At 45.6% G+C, this 14,100-nt stretch overlaps 1 long non-coding RNA gene across 1 annotated transcript; it reads right to left on the bottom strand.

The window, feature by feature from the left end:
- Window positions 1–1,164: 1,164 nt before the first annotated feature.
- On the bottom strand, window positions 1,165–4,287 carry LOC120401754. Its single transcript, XR_005596713.1, has 3 exons — window positions 4,009–4,287; window positions 3,290–3,506; window positions 1,165–2,578 (listed from the first exon to the last, which is right to left on the bottom strand). It is a non-coding gene; the product is annotated as an uncharacterized LOC120401754 (long non-coding RNA).
- Between the last annotated feature and the right edge of the window lie 9,813 nt (window positions 4,288–14,100).

Genomic DNA, 14,100 nt, shown 5'->3' with positions numbered 1-14,100 from the left:
TGAGAGCGAGCGAGAGAGAGAGAGAGAATGAATTGAGGTAACTAAATTACAATTGGAAATCTATGGGAAAGAAAATATCTGTGACATTCCATATTCCTTATGAAAATATGTTTATGATATGAATATGACATAACTGAAATGTACTTTATTCAAGATGGCTCATGTGAGATATCATTGGAAAGGTTATGATGTACTGAATGTGATTATTCAGTTTGTATGCCTGTATCATTTCTGTATCTGAAGTTAGGAATATGAACTATGTATCTGTATTTCAAATGTGTTACTTTGGGTGTCATCCCCAAACAGTGCTTCACGTACAAGGGAAAAGCCAGACAGGGCTAATGGGCCATTAGCAGAGACAATGGACTGTGAAAGAGCTTAGTCTTCCTGTGGACGCTGGACACAGCCTACGAGCAATGGCTGCCACAGTCATGCAGAGACAGAGATCTGAGTCACCTGGTACTGGATCCCCCTTCTCCCCTTTTGGAATACCAGTGGTTTTCCACTAGAAGACCAAGGGTTCTCGCCCTACACAAGAGCTATATAAGGCAGGGAAGTGACATCATCGTGGTTCTCCTCTGCCTTCCCACCCTAAGAGACACTGAAAAAGACCAGGAACCAAGAACTGAACTTAGGGGAGAATGATTGAACCCAAGCTGGAAGGGTATCTAGCTCGTGAGTAATAATAATACCTGAGGTCTCAAGAGGGAGACCAGTGCAGCTGCCTTTCAAGACTTTCTGTAATCTGCCTGCAACAATATCTAGGGTGAGAAATACTATTTGTAACCAATTTCTTTAGTGAAACTACCTTAGTTTGCGTGTTTGGTTTAATTTGCTTAGTAATCTGCTTTGTTCTGTTTGCTACCCCTTTTACCACTTAAAATCTGCCTTTTGTAGTTAATAAAATGTTGTTTATAATATAACCCAGTTTCTGTAATTTCTAACTGGGGCAGGGGGAAGCTTGTGCATACCTTCCTCCACATTGAGGGAGGAGGCGGATTTCATAATATACCTTTGGGTCTGCACTCCAAGGAAGGTGGACATCTGAGTGCTGAAGCAGTCCCCTAAGCTGTCTTCCCAGAGCTGATCTGCAGTTGGGTGTAGCCCTGCCTGTGTGTGTGTTAGAGGAGGCTTTAATAGCCTGGATCAGCAAGACAGGTTAAAGAGGGCCCATGCTGGCAGAACAGGTAGACTCAGTGGTATCTCAGCACATCAGGTTGCTTCCCAAGGGGTCCAACCCATCACAATATCCATTATGATCTTCTTGCCATGTCAACGGCTCTTAGAAGTCTGGGGGCAATTAGGTTTGGGGTTTTTGGTGGGGTGGGGATTGCCTTGCAAACATTGGAGCCCTACAATACTCAACATGGTGAATTCATAATAGCAACAGAGTCTCTATGTCAAGAAATCTTTGTGTGCTCACACAATTCATTACGTACAATATCAGCCACTCACATAAAATTGGGGGGGGGGAGGATAATTTATGACTTTCCAATAAAGTCTCACTTGCAGTATGATTGTGCTGTTCCCACTCTGGAGCCTTGCAGTTGTCACTGTACAAGAAATGTTCTCCAGCACACTTTCGGTGTATGATGGGAGAAGAAGTGGAGAGAGGCAGTCTCTCTGGGGTCTGGAAGAGGCTTTACATCAAAACGATCAAGTAAGAGGGGGCAAGTATATCAGGTCTGATGGTGCCACTAATAGCATTGCCTCCAAGGAAGCGATTAGTTGACATTGTCAGTGGATCAGATAAAATGAGTGTTGGCGGGAGAGGGAGAGGGAAAGAGAGAAGAGTTCTTTTGTTCCTGGAAATTCAATTATAGGGTTGCTGTAAAGACCTTTTTAATACATCACTGTTCTGTGCATTACAGATTTTGTGCCATATAGCTTGTTCTTAAAGAAAAAACAAACAAAAAAGACTCCTGGGCATCATCACATAGCCTCTATGTCGTCTCTGCTCCCCAGAAGGTTGCTTTGTTAATGGCTTCATTGATCCAGGCCTTTGTTCAGTTCAATATGCCATTTTGTACCAGTCCACACTATTTCAATGATTTGGTGCTTCAGCTCTGGGGCACAGTGACCCAGCCATGACACTGAGTCATGCTGTAATTTAGTCATTTGGAACCAAGTAGCTTATTTTCTAAGTTTCAAACTTTCCAACTTAAGAACTGCCAGCGACACAGAGGAAGGCCAAAGCTCTGATATAGCGACGACGTGAAGCAAGGACAGGCCCCAAGAAATTCAGCGTTCCCACTGACAACTGGGAAAATCCGGCCCACAATTGCTCAGTTTGGAGAAGCTGAGTTAAGGCTGGCACAGTCACCACGAAGAGCCATCAGAGAGCCCAGGCTGAGGCCTGCAGGCGAGCCAGGAAGCAGACTGTTCTTCAACTTCCATCTGGTGAGCGGACCGGTAGCCACTGTGGGAAGGTTTGCCGCTCACGCTTCAGGCTCTTTTCCCACACCATTGGTAAGCACCACCAACGGACCGACTTTGTCACGGCTCTTTCATCTGTCAAGATGTTGGACAGCCATATATTTAATATATAAATTGGTGTCATGAAGCCCCAGGATCATGCCTCCAGAACAAAGAGAAGAGATTAGAATGTCAATAAGCCAGAAAATAACCACATCCCGTTATCACTCAGATAGTCACTAACTGCACCACATACAAAAGTATAACACAGAAACAAAAATACCAAAAATACCAAAATAACAAAAATCTGTAACAGAGCAAAAGTTTCCCATGGTACAGAAGGATCAAGGAATATTTATATTCCAGACAGACAGCCCTCTTATTATTTATTAAAGATTGGTGTTAGGAAAAGTTTCAAAAAGGAAACTTATTCCGGAGGGAAGGGAAACGGGAACTGTTGTCTTTTTCAATGTTTTTCACATTCCCTCCCTCACACTTTAGAATTGTTATTGAAAACAATGTCTGAACTGCTATTGAAACAGTTCCATTAAAAGTTTTTTATTTTAAAAAAATGTAGTGAATCATTAAGAAAAAAAGTAGGTTAGTTCTGACCCTTGAAAAAATGGAAACCACTTTGAAATTTTCAGTGTTGCAATTAAAAACAACAAAAATCAACCACCTCTCTAGTATTTGTATTACAGTAGTCCTATAAAGGTGTATGCCTTCCCTGTAGTGCTCCCTTCTAGCCAAGCAACCTCCTGCCTCAGTTTCTTTTCTTGGACTCCTTAAAAACGCCACAAAGGCTTTTCCTCTTCCAGTAACACCCTCCTTTCTAAACTCCTCAGACTACAAATTTCATCATTCCCAATCCTACCTGGTTGGAGTCGTCTTCTCCCCTGGAATTTGCTCTCTGTTCCAGTGTCCAGCTCTCCTCTCCTCCTTGGAGATGGAGTTATTTAGGCCAGCTGTAGAGTCTCAGACAGCTTCTCCTTCAGCTGGCCCTAGACAGACTTCTTCCCAAAACTTATCCCAATTGGACGAGAGAAGGGAGCCTTGCCCCAGCCACTCTGCAAGACTTCTGGTCCCAGGTCCTTAAAGAAACAGCAGCCTGGGTTTTCCCCAAATCTTAACTATTCCCCTGGGACATCTTCCTGGCTCCCAACACCTAGCTCTGCCTTCCCTAGGAGTTCACCTGCTCTAAAAGTCCCAAGACTTAAAGGGACACAGCACAGAACAAATGTTCACTGATCTCAATTCCTTACTACCCTGATACATACCTCTTCCCCCACCCCCACCCCCCCGCCCGCCCCCGGCCTTCCTGTGCCAGAAAGTAGTATCTTCTGGGCAGCTTTTGGTCAAATTCTCCAACCAAGTGGATGCTTCTTCCACTGACACCAAGAGGTCTAGCAAATCCTTGTCAATAGCCTTGATTTTGCTTCTTATAAATGGTGTGACCAAAGTTTGGCCAGCACTATGTCAGATGCACTTTATACGACTCATGTTGTCCCAAAGATCTCGGCATTTGTAATTCGTTAGACATTGTGAATATCTAGCTCATGGGCTATCGTGGAGTAATGAAAGTCAGGCTGTTACCCTGGTTAAGTTTCTGGAATGCTGTTTCACAATCGTTTGCGGAAGAGCACCCATGAATATATACACATGCACCCCCTTCAGTGTTAAGAAGGTCTATAATAATACCGAGCCTCCATGGGTGGCGCATGATGCATATTAAATCTCTTCTTCATAGTTTTTTTATTTCCTCTCTCTCTCTCTCTCTCTCTCTCTCCCCCTGGCTTTCCCTGTGTGTCTCTGGCCATAGACTGTGCACTCAGCCACTCTGCTGAACTGCTGAGTCCCATCTGAAAGGCAAACCAGGCTTCACCCCCACCCTGGTGCCGTGCTGACCTCAGTGCTGACTTCACAGTGCTGGGCTTTGTGCTGAATCTGATAGGATGACATCATAGTGTGGAGCTGAGATGCTCTCCCTGCTGCCTCTTTCCTTTCTCCCAGAGTTAGACTGTACTTTACTCCCTCACTTTTTGATGAAAAGTCTTTTACTAATATAGTGCAAGGCAGTCACTGCCACTATCCCTGCCGTCTTGAACAAGGGAGTCAGCCAAATATGTCTGTGCTTTTCAATCTCCACTCTGTCACCTAAATTACACAATCATCAAGTTCTGGGTTTCCAGCCTCCCATTTTCTTCTTCCAGATGGTGATCACTGATTCTGTATGTTAGAGGGCTCTGCTTTGTTTTCCATATGCAGAGACTCTAGTAATGGGGAGGTTCTGCTTAGGGACTTGTAGTGAAGTTATGTCTTTTGATTTCTGATCTTTCCCCAGAGGTTAACTTGTCCTTTTTAGATCTAGGATTAGCATTCTGAATATCGTTCAGTTCTGAAGTCAGGGATGTTAAGATCTGGAAGTGCTGCAGAATCTGTGCTATTCCTGCAGAGATCCCTGGGTCTGTCATGCCCTGTCCCAGCATCAGTCCCTCATTCCACAGGGGGACAGATTTTCTCAGCCTCGGTGATTTGGGGATTTCCTCCTCCAGTTCTCTAGTTTATGTTCATATGCGTGACTTTATCTTTCACTGAGAATCCCATGTCAGCTGCACATCAGAGGAAAGGACACTTCCTGTATCTGATCTCAGGGATTCATTTGAATCCTCTCCTTTTCTTCACATGTTGCCTCTTGATTCTCTATGTTTTTTAATTTCTGTTTCCTATCTCTCTTTCACTTCCCTCTGTGGGCCCCCGTGGCCATGAGATCTCACAAGAGTGCTGTGCAGATAAATTCATGAAGGTTTGTGAAGCATTCAGGTGCTACGATAATGAGCACCATAGAAAAGCCCAGGAGGAGCAGGGTTGGAATAGTGTGCAGTAAATAAGATCTGGGGCCAAACATTGACCACTGAGGATAACAAAATATTGAAGCTGCTTATTAAATGAGTATCATCCATCCTGTGCACTGAAGGAGGCAGGGGTCCTGTGGGAGAAAAAATAGCATGTGATGATGTAATTAGAGACTGTATTATAATGCATGTGCCCAAGGTTGCACATGCAACCTTAATTAAGGATTTTTTTTTTACTTTTGAGGGCTTGACTTTGTCACCTTAAAGTTCTTTTAATTCAAGGATCACAGCCTCACTGAGCTGGGCACTGTGCAGTGACACGTTAGAGAGGCATTTGTTTGTGTAAGCAGAGTCAGGATGAGATCTACCCTGACATTTGGTGGTACATTATGAGGAGTGGGCAAAGGAATTTTAGGAATGTGCATTTGCATTGGTAAACCCACTCCACTTATAATAACACACAGATGGTTGGTTTCACACTGTTTTTCACCCCCCAAATTTTGTTTTTGGTGTTATTGGGGGAAAAAGGAAAAAAAGCTAATTTTATATGAATAATGTGAATGAGGAACTGACTGACTTGACACTATGAACTAAATGACACACTAAATAGTATATAAGACTTGCTAGGTATGAAACCAGTCCAAAAGAGAGGCTGGAGAAGGGGCTGATGGGGGGTGTGTGTACCTGTACCTGATGGCACCAGCCCTGGACTGGCTCCTCTCCACCCTTCCCTCCCTCCCTCTCTCCAGAGTTAAGAGCAGTCCTAGAGGAGGTTGCTGAGAGTCCATCTAGAGCTTGCCTGAATGGCACGTGGGCCATGTGCAGTGGGGTTCTCCTACTCTGAAATGAAAAAAGAAAGCTACTGAAATCACTTGCTGAGCTACTGAGATCACTGCTGAGTGAGAGCAGTGTTGGGAGAGTCTGGAGAGCAGCCAGATCTATCACCAAGCAGCTGGCAGAGCGGAGCAGCACTGCAGCACGTTGGAGCAGCCCATGGAACGGTGAGCAGTGGGGGGGGGTGTGGGACGGGAGCGGGCGGTGGAGGAGGAGCTGGTGGGGAGGAGCCAGTGGAGGGGAGAGAGTGCAGAAAGACTGCAGACTTGAGGCAGAACTCCACGGAGGCGGAGCACCCCAGCCCTGGCAGGTGATGTCCACCCTGGCTGGGCCCCCAAACCCTGCAGATAAACTTTGAACTTGAACTCTGGGGTGGCACCTCTGCAGACTGAGACTTTGAGGGACTTGGGGGACTTTGGGTTTGACTTTGGACTGGTGATTGACTGGACTTTGTGGTGGTTTTGCATTTGAATGTTTTTGTGTTGGTTGTTTTGTGGTGTGGTCTGTTGTGTGTGTTGTGTCCTGTTTCCTCTACTTTGAAGGATTGATTTGCTCCTTTTTATTGGCTTTTTTGCTGCAAGACTTCTGCTCAGATGGGGGTGGCTGGGGTGTAATGTGGTCTGTGCGGGGCCCGGGGTACGGCTGTGGTCCTGTGGGTCTGTGTGTGGCAGAAGGCTGAACTCGGCATGAGTGTTATCTGTTACTGAACCCCTGGATGCTGCATTTTGCAATGTGCAACAAACATTTTTTTTTGACCAATAAAAAAGGTATTTATTTAATTGTTTTGTTCTCTTAAGAAAATCTGACTATTTTGTCTATCTGATTAAAGAAAAAAAGCTTTGCTGAGTAGCAAAAAACCCCAACCAAATAAAAACCCCACATATACAAAAAGTGTTCTGTGCTTTTGGTACATTCAGCATTTTTTCTGAGTGTTCACAGAACACTCACATGAATAAAGCATTTTTTGTTTTAATTAGATAAAGCTCAGAGAAAGAGATTAAATAAATCTTGAAGTAAGAGGAGGAAAAAAATAGATTTTAAATGAAAGGGAGAAATAAGTAAGATTCTCATTGAGACATTTCCTAAGGCAGGATATTCTAATGCAGCAGTTCTCAAACTCGAGCTTTGGCTTCAGCCCTCCCCAGTCCGGGGCAGCGTGTCTCAGGCTTTGGCTTCAGCCTCACATGGGGTCATGTAGTAATTTTTGTTTTCAGAAGGGGGTCGCGCTGCTCTAACATATGATCACTTTCCTATATAGATTCATGAATTTTAAGGCCAAAAGAGACTATTATGATCATCTAGTCTGACCTCCTATATAAACACTAGCCATAGAATTTTACCCAGAAATTCCTGCATCAAGCCCATGCTTGAGAGAGGAGAACGGGTTGAAGACATGATCTGTTCCAGCTATAGAGATTTTTGACCACAAACCAAACATGGAAGCTCAGGTTTCAAGCTGGCATTGATGGAGTGACCAGCCAGTGTTTGACACCCCATGTGAAATGAGAGGGTAGTTTTAACAGACTTGAGTCCTTATCACAACCACCACAGCCATCTACACTCCTGTAGGCAGTTTCAGCAGAGCAGTCAAGAAAAGAATGGGCCTGGAGAGCCAACTTCCTTCTCACATTCGGGCTATATCTATACTAGCACTTTTGTTGGATTAATTTATGTTGTTCAGGGATGCGAAAAAACCCACCCTCCTGAGTGACGTAAGTTACACCAACAGAAGCGCTGATATGGACAGCGCTATGTTGGCAAAAGAGCCTCTCCTGCTGACATAGGTACCGCTGCTCGTTGGAGGTGATTTAATTAAGTGGATGCTGGACAGGCAAGTTCTCACCCATCAGCATTGAGCGGTTACCCGGCAGACCTTACAGCAGCACAGCTGCATTGGTACAGCCATGCCGCTGTAAGCTCTCTAGTGTGGACATGGCCTAAGAAGTGGTCAGTCCTTCCAGGTCAGGTTGGCAGCGTCCTAGGGGTGTGATTTGGGAAAGTTTGCGTTGCTGCTGTCCATGCTGTACCTGTTCTGTGACTAAAGAGGACATCTGGATCCAGGACTATTAGTCTGACATTTCTCATGAGGCACTATCACAAAAATAGACTAGGAGCTGTTTGTTTACAGATGAGATGATTTAAACAACATAGAGGAGAGAGGAGGTGCAGAAGGCTGGGGCGCTAACACCCTCACAGTGGATAAGTCTCCAAAGTAGTCCCATAAAAGAGAGCAAAGCAGAAAGGTAGCGAGCACTTTGCATGATAGAGTCACTGACCTTAAAGTCTATGAGTCTATGAGTCCAGGGCACTATTAGCAGTTGTGGCCATTTCTTCCTCTTTGTAAATGAGACCATTTCCATGAGACATACGATGCGATTTTTTTCTGCAGAGGGTAAAATATCTTACAATCAACATGCATTCAATAATGAGATGAACAGGGCCAGATGGAAAGATGAATTTTCTCCCTAGCATCCAAGAGAGTGGGCTGACGTGGTTACAAGTGGAGATGGAGCTGAGTTGCAAAGTTAGGATCTGGATTCAAATTATTTGCTGATTGGGGGGGTTGGACTCTCCTGTTTACATAGAGACTTTAGGATGAAGAAAATCAAAAGTGTACCTGCCTTGAGCAAGGACACCTGTCTTCAGGGTGAATATATATTTTTAGTGAAGATGTTTGACATTTTGATAACCAGGGATGAGACCCCACATCCTCAAAGTACATTAAAATACAGAAGACTATACTTGTCATTGCAACAGCCCCCTCCTACAAGCACCCAACCCCATCGTGTCGGACCAAACCTCCCATTGTGCAGCCCTACCCACTACCACCACCTGTGAAAAGAGCCCTGTTCCAATTCTGCTGCTGAGCCTTCCTTCCATTCACCTATGATGTGCCCAGACTGATCCTGCTTCCCACCAGCAAAATAATCCTGTCCTCTCCACCTCACTTCCCCGAGTCCAGAAAATGTATAGCCCGCCCCTATTGCACATGCCAAACTTTTCTGTTATGTTCACAGCACAGCCAGAGAGAAAACAGACACACGGAGATACATTGCAACCTTCCAGCAAGAGTATCACTATGCGTCAGTGCTCTAACTGCTGAGGGCACCTCCTACTGTCTGAAAATTCCTTCGGGTGCCACCATTTGCCTAAGCAGGTGTCTGTGTGATACAAAATCGGGTCAATTATTCTGACAGTGTTCTGAAGGGGGTGGGGCTCCTGGCTCCCACTCCTCTAGTCCCTTTAGTATAGTCCCAGTTTACCTAACCCTGAAAGGGGTCAAAGATAGCAGTGCCAGCCACCTAACGGCTCGCCGTGGGGCTTGTCGAACCTCTCCTACCCAACCGGTGTACCAAAATTCTACTGTTCCATTGTGGGCACGGGTGGGTTGGGGGGAAGGGGAAATCAGTGACTGGCCCTCCTGGGGCCAGTTCCCCTGGGAGTCTCTTCTGGGATCTGGAAAGCTGCTATCTGATCTCCTCCAGAGCTGCTTGGCAACTGTCTGAAACTGCCTGCTTTTAAGCCCTTATTCCACCACTGACAGGAGGACTGACAGGACCAGAGGGGCAAGGCTAGCCTTGACTCCAGCATCAATTTAACCCCTTCATCACCTGTGCAGGGCTTATACACTCTGTCACACACCCTCCCCTTCAGGATTGGGGTAAGGGTGTTAGAGTTGGTGAGGGGAGGGGCTCCCTCATCACAGGGAAAAAAGGCAGCATTTTGGTGAGCTTTTCCAGCTTTGTGACAGCTTGGAGACTATATGAGTCTAGTAACAAATACCAACACATTATTTGAGGATTGGTCTCCTACACTGTGTTCAACCATCGGAGTGGTGCATGGTCTGTAATTAGCAAAAAGGGGTTGCTATGTGAGTTGCAATGGTGGTGAACCCCGGGACAAAACATCGATAGTATGTGACTAATCCTAGGAATCGTCGCACTTGTTTTTTCATCAGAGGGACAGAGCAGATCATCAAAATGGGGACTTTGTCCACCCAGTATCGCAGCTGGCCACCTACTATTGCATACCTCAGGTACATGGCTTCATGATTCCCGATCTTGCATTTCACCAAATGGCTGTCAACCCTGTCTCTGTGAGGGACTGAAGTACCACTGCTACTGTTTCAGGCTGTCCCCCCATTTCTGGCTATAGATGAGAATCTTGTCCAGATAGGTGGTGGCACATTGTCAATGGGGTTGCAAGATTTTATCCATCAACCTCAGGAAGGTTACAGATGCACCATAGAGCCCGAATGGTATGGTATGGAACTAGTACAAACCAAATGGTATGGAGAAAGCCATCTTTTCCCTGCAGTCAGGTGCAAGAGGGATCTGCCAGTACCCTTTGATAAGGTCATTGGTAGATATATTCTCTGCTGCCCCAACTGCTCCAGTAATGTGGGATAGGCATAACATTTAGATATTGCATTAACTTTGTGGAAATCTATGCACCATTCCGTCCAGCTTAGGGACCAGGGCAATGGGGGTCCTCCATTTACTTTAGCACACCTCTACCTCTTCCAGGTCTAACACTGCTTGAAGCTCTGAACTAGGTCCTACATTTTCTGGGGCAGAGGGCAAGGGTTTTTCCTCGCTTTTTGTCCTGATGCTGTTTTAATATGAGGAGAGACCAAGTATAGCTTTCCTGGAGTAGATAAGAAGGCCGTGGGGAACAGATTGCTGGACTTGTCCTTTGTTCAGGTTGTAAGATTTTCTCCATCTTTACAGTCTCACAGGTTTATCAATCAGGGCCTGAGTTTGGATATGGGGGCAGGGTTCAAGAAAACCCCTCCCTGGCCTTCCAGGCCTTTAAAAGGTTTATATGATAAATCTGGATTTTTCCTTTTCCCTGAGTGCAGGATTTCATAATCAACAGGGTCCACTGTTCTAACTGCCTCGAAGGGCCCTTGCCAGTGGGCCAACAGTTTAGATTCTGTAGCAGTAACAGTACCCAATCACATGGCTTAAACTCTCTCAATCAAGCTCTGCAGTTATAGAGTGTCTCTTGTTTGCGTTGAGCCTGCAGAGGTTTCTTTCTGGCAAATGCTTCCAGTTCTCCATATCCATAACTGGAGGGTGTGTTGGAGCATGTTGGACACCTGAGGACCCTGTTCTTCCCAGGACTCTCAAAACAGTTCTAGAACACTGTGGGGTTGTCTTCTATATAAGAGCTCAAAAGGTGAAAAGCCCATGGAGAACTGAGGAACTTCCCAGATGGTGAATAGCAGGGAAGAGAGTAGTTGGTCCCAGTGTTTGGGGTCTGTGATCACAAATTTCCTAAACATTTCTTTTAGAGCTTTATTAAAAGTTATACTAGACTCTCTGTTTGCAGATGATAGACTGATGTTCACAGTGTCTTAACTTTCATAGGTTGCATAGTCCCTTCATCGACCAAGACACCAATGTCTCTGACTAACATTTTAACACCCCAGCCCTTCCACCGGCAGATAGGAGGTGCATGTACTGTTCCACCAACACAATTTCAGCTACTTGTACCCCTGTCCTGGCTTCTGGATTTAGCCAGTGCCAGCAATGGTCCCTTAACCACTGAACTACGACTTGGGGTCATGCTCCTAGGGAGTATTTCCCTTCTCCAAAGTGCAGATGGTGGGTTTCCTCTGTAATAGCTACATACTCAAAGGACAGCCATTTTCACTTTCAGGTAGTCCTGTGTGGCCATCACATCCAGTTCTCCATATGCTGCCTGGGCTGGTCCAATGAGGAAAGGGGCCACCAGGGTGGACTAGCATTCCTGTAGCCACTAGGCTGCCTCAGCCATCCGTTCAAATGTGAATAAGGAAGGATTCAAGGTCATCATTTGGGCCCATTTTTGCCAGCTTCACCGAGGATGAAAGATTTCATCCTCGGACTTGTTGGTGTCCCCACTGCCACTCTGCTTGGCTTGAAAAAACAACAACATTTGTTGGACCTGCTGTTGTTGGTCTTGCTGTCATGCCGTTATTTCCCTTAGCAGCTCTTGCTGCTACGGCACCTGCTGCTGCTGCATAGCTAATTGTTGTAGCAGCTGCTGTGTGGCTTGTTGCTGTTGGCTTTCTGTCAGCCATTTCAGCAGCCTGTCCAAGTCCATCTTGCTTAGACAGCCCACACGTGTAAGTAACTTTCTCTCACACACCTCCAGCTCTTCTTACCTCAGGGGCGATTTCATGCCTGCATTCTCCACCATTTGTCACAGTTCTCGGGCTGCTGAGAGGAACCTCCTGCTGTCTGGACACTGAAAAATCCTTAGGGTGCCCCCATCTGCCTTAGCAGGAGCCTCTATGATACAAAATAGCATCAAATAGTCCAACAGTGTTTGAAGAGAGTGGGGCTCGCAGTCCCACAGTCCCTTTCGTAGAGTCCCTAACCCTCAAAGGGGTAAAGGGTCATAGTATCAGCCACCTAACAGCTCCTTTTAGTGCTGTTGGGGTTCCCCCAAGCCCCATTCCACTCAGTTCCAGAAAAAAATCAGTTCAACTCCAATCTCATCACTCAGGTGCCTTTATTTGACATCCAGCAAAGCTATGCTGAGTTGATCAGACTCAAACACAAGGGATGGATGCAGGGTACATCACAGATCCAAAGACATACAACAAGTCTTTTTCTTATCTACATTTCTACCAACACTAGTTCCTAACTATACATTGCATCATACACTTCATGACTGGCTTGGTTACTCTTCAGGAACCAATCCCTGTGCAGCCTACTTGGTCCATGCATAATCTCACTTCTGCCTTATCTACCTTTAGGCTTGCTTACTAATATCAGAATGTTCCTGCTTATCTTAACTAGCCACCCTGACTCTAGCATCCTGCTTGTTATGACAACGTAACCTTCCACTCACCTTCCCAATCATGTCCACTAAGCAACTAGGCAAGTTACTTATATCAAGTTATTTAAATTAAGCCAGGGCTACAAGGACTTGTGGAACCTATCCTACCCAGCTGGTATACCAGAGAGTCTGTTGTCTCCTTGAGGGAACTGTAGGTATTGGGAAGGAGAAGGGGAGAAATTGGTGAATGGCCTTCCAGAAGGCTTCCAGGAGTTTCTCTTGGCCCACCGTCTGCTCTCTTCAAGAGCTGTTCAGCAACTATATGGAACTTCCTGCTTTTAAACCCTTATTCCACCCCTGACATAACTGACTGGGTGAGTGGGAAGCGGCCAGCCTTGCCAACAGCCGCTCTTTAACCCCTTCATCACCATTGCTGGGTTTATACAGCCAATTACCCACTACTTCATTTCTTAGAATCCAGAACGAGAATCTAGAAGAATGCAAAAAACAGAGAGAGAAAAACCAGGCTGCTCCCTAAGGCAGCAAGGCACAACTTACCCCACCTTACTTTAAACTGGCGCTTTCCAGAATGACTCTGTCCTCATGCTTTGCTATAGCTCCAGCCTGCAAGGAGGACCAGGAACCTCCCCCCCGCAACCCCTTGCTGTTAAAGTTATAGCTTGCAATTTCAACACAGTCCTTAGTACACTACACTTACCATGACACTATTTCTCTGTCCCTGCCTACAGTCTGGTTGTGGCACCCACTCCCTCCCCACACATGATGCAGCCTTGACCTCTTTCCGTCTCAGCTGCTGAGCCCTCCTGCAGAGAAATACTCCCATACAGGTGGGCATTCACTCTATACTGGCACGCACTTTACCCCACCTTAATAAAATAAATAATAATAATAATAATAATAATAATAATAATCTACCACTGTTGCATATTGTGGTGTTCACAGTTTGGTTTTCACCCCAGCAGTGATTCCATGGTGCTGTAACTATACGGTTGCATGGCTTTTTATAAATATAACAATGTCATTTCATGGACCTTGGCGCTATTTTTGTGCTGAGTGAGCCCAAGATCAGCATTCCTAGCATGACTCCGCTTTGCCATGGCCTTGTCAAGAGGAAACCCGATCAGTGTTTATGCATGGAAAGTAGCCCCACTGCTTACATCTCACTTGAAATTATTTTGCAACAATGGACTCCCCGCATTCCTACTTG

Source organism: Mauremys reevesii, linkage group 3 (genome assembly GCF_016161935.1).
Source record: "Mauremys reevesii isolate NIE-2019 linkage group 3, ASM1616193v1, whole genome shotgun sequence".
In the NCBI taxonomy this organism is placed as follows: Eukaryota; Metazoa; Chordata; order Testudines; family Geoemydidae; genus Mauremys; species Mauremys reevesii.
Note: the sequence above shows the minus strand (reverse complement) of the source record. Positions and strands in the feature narration are given on the sequence as shown.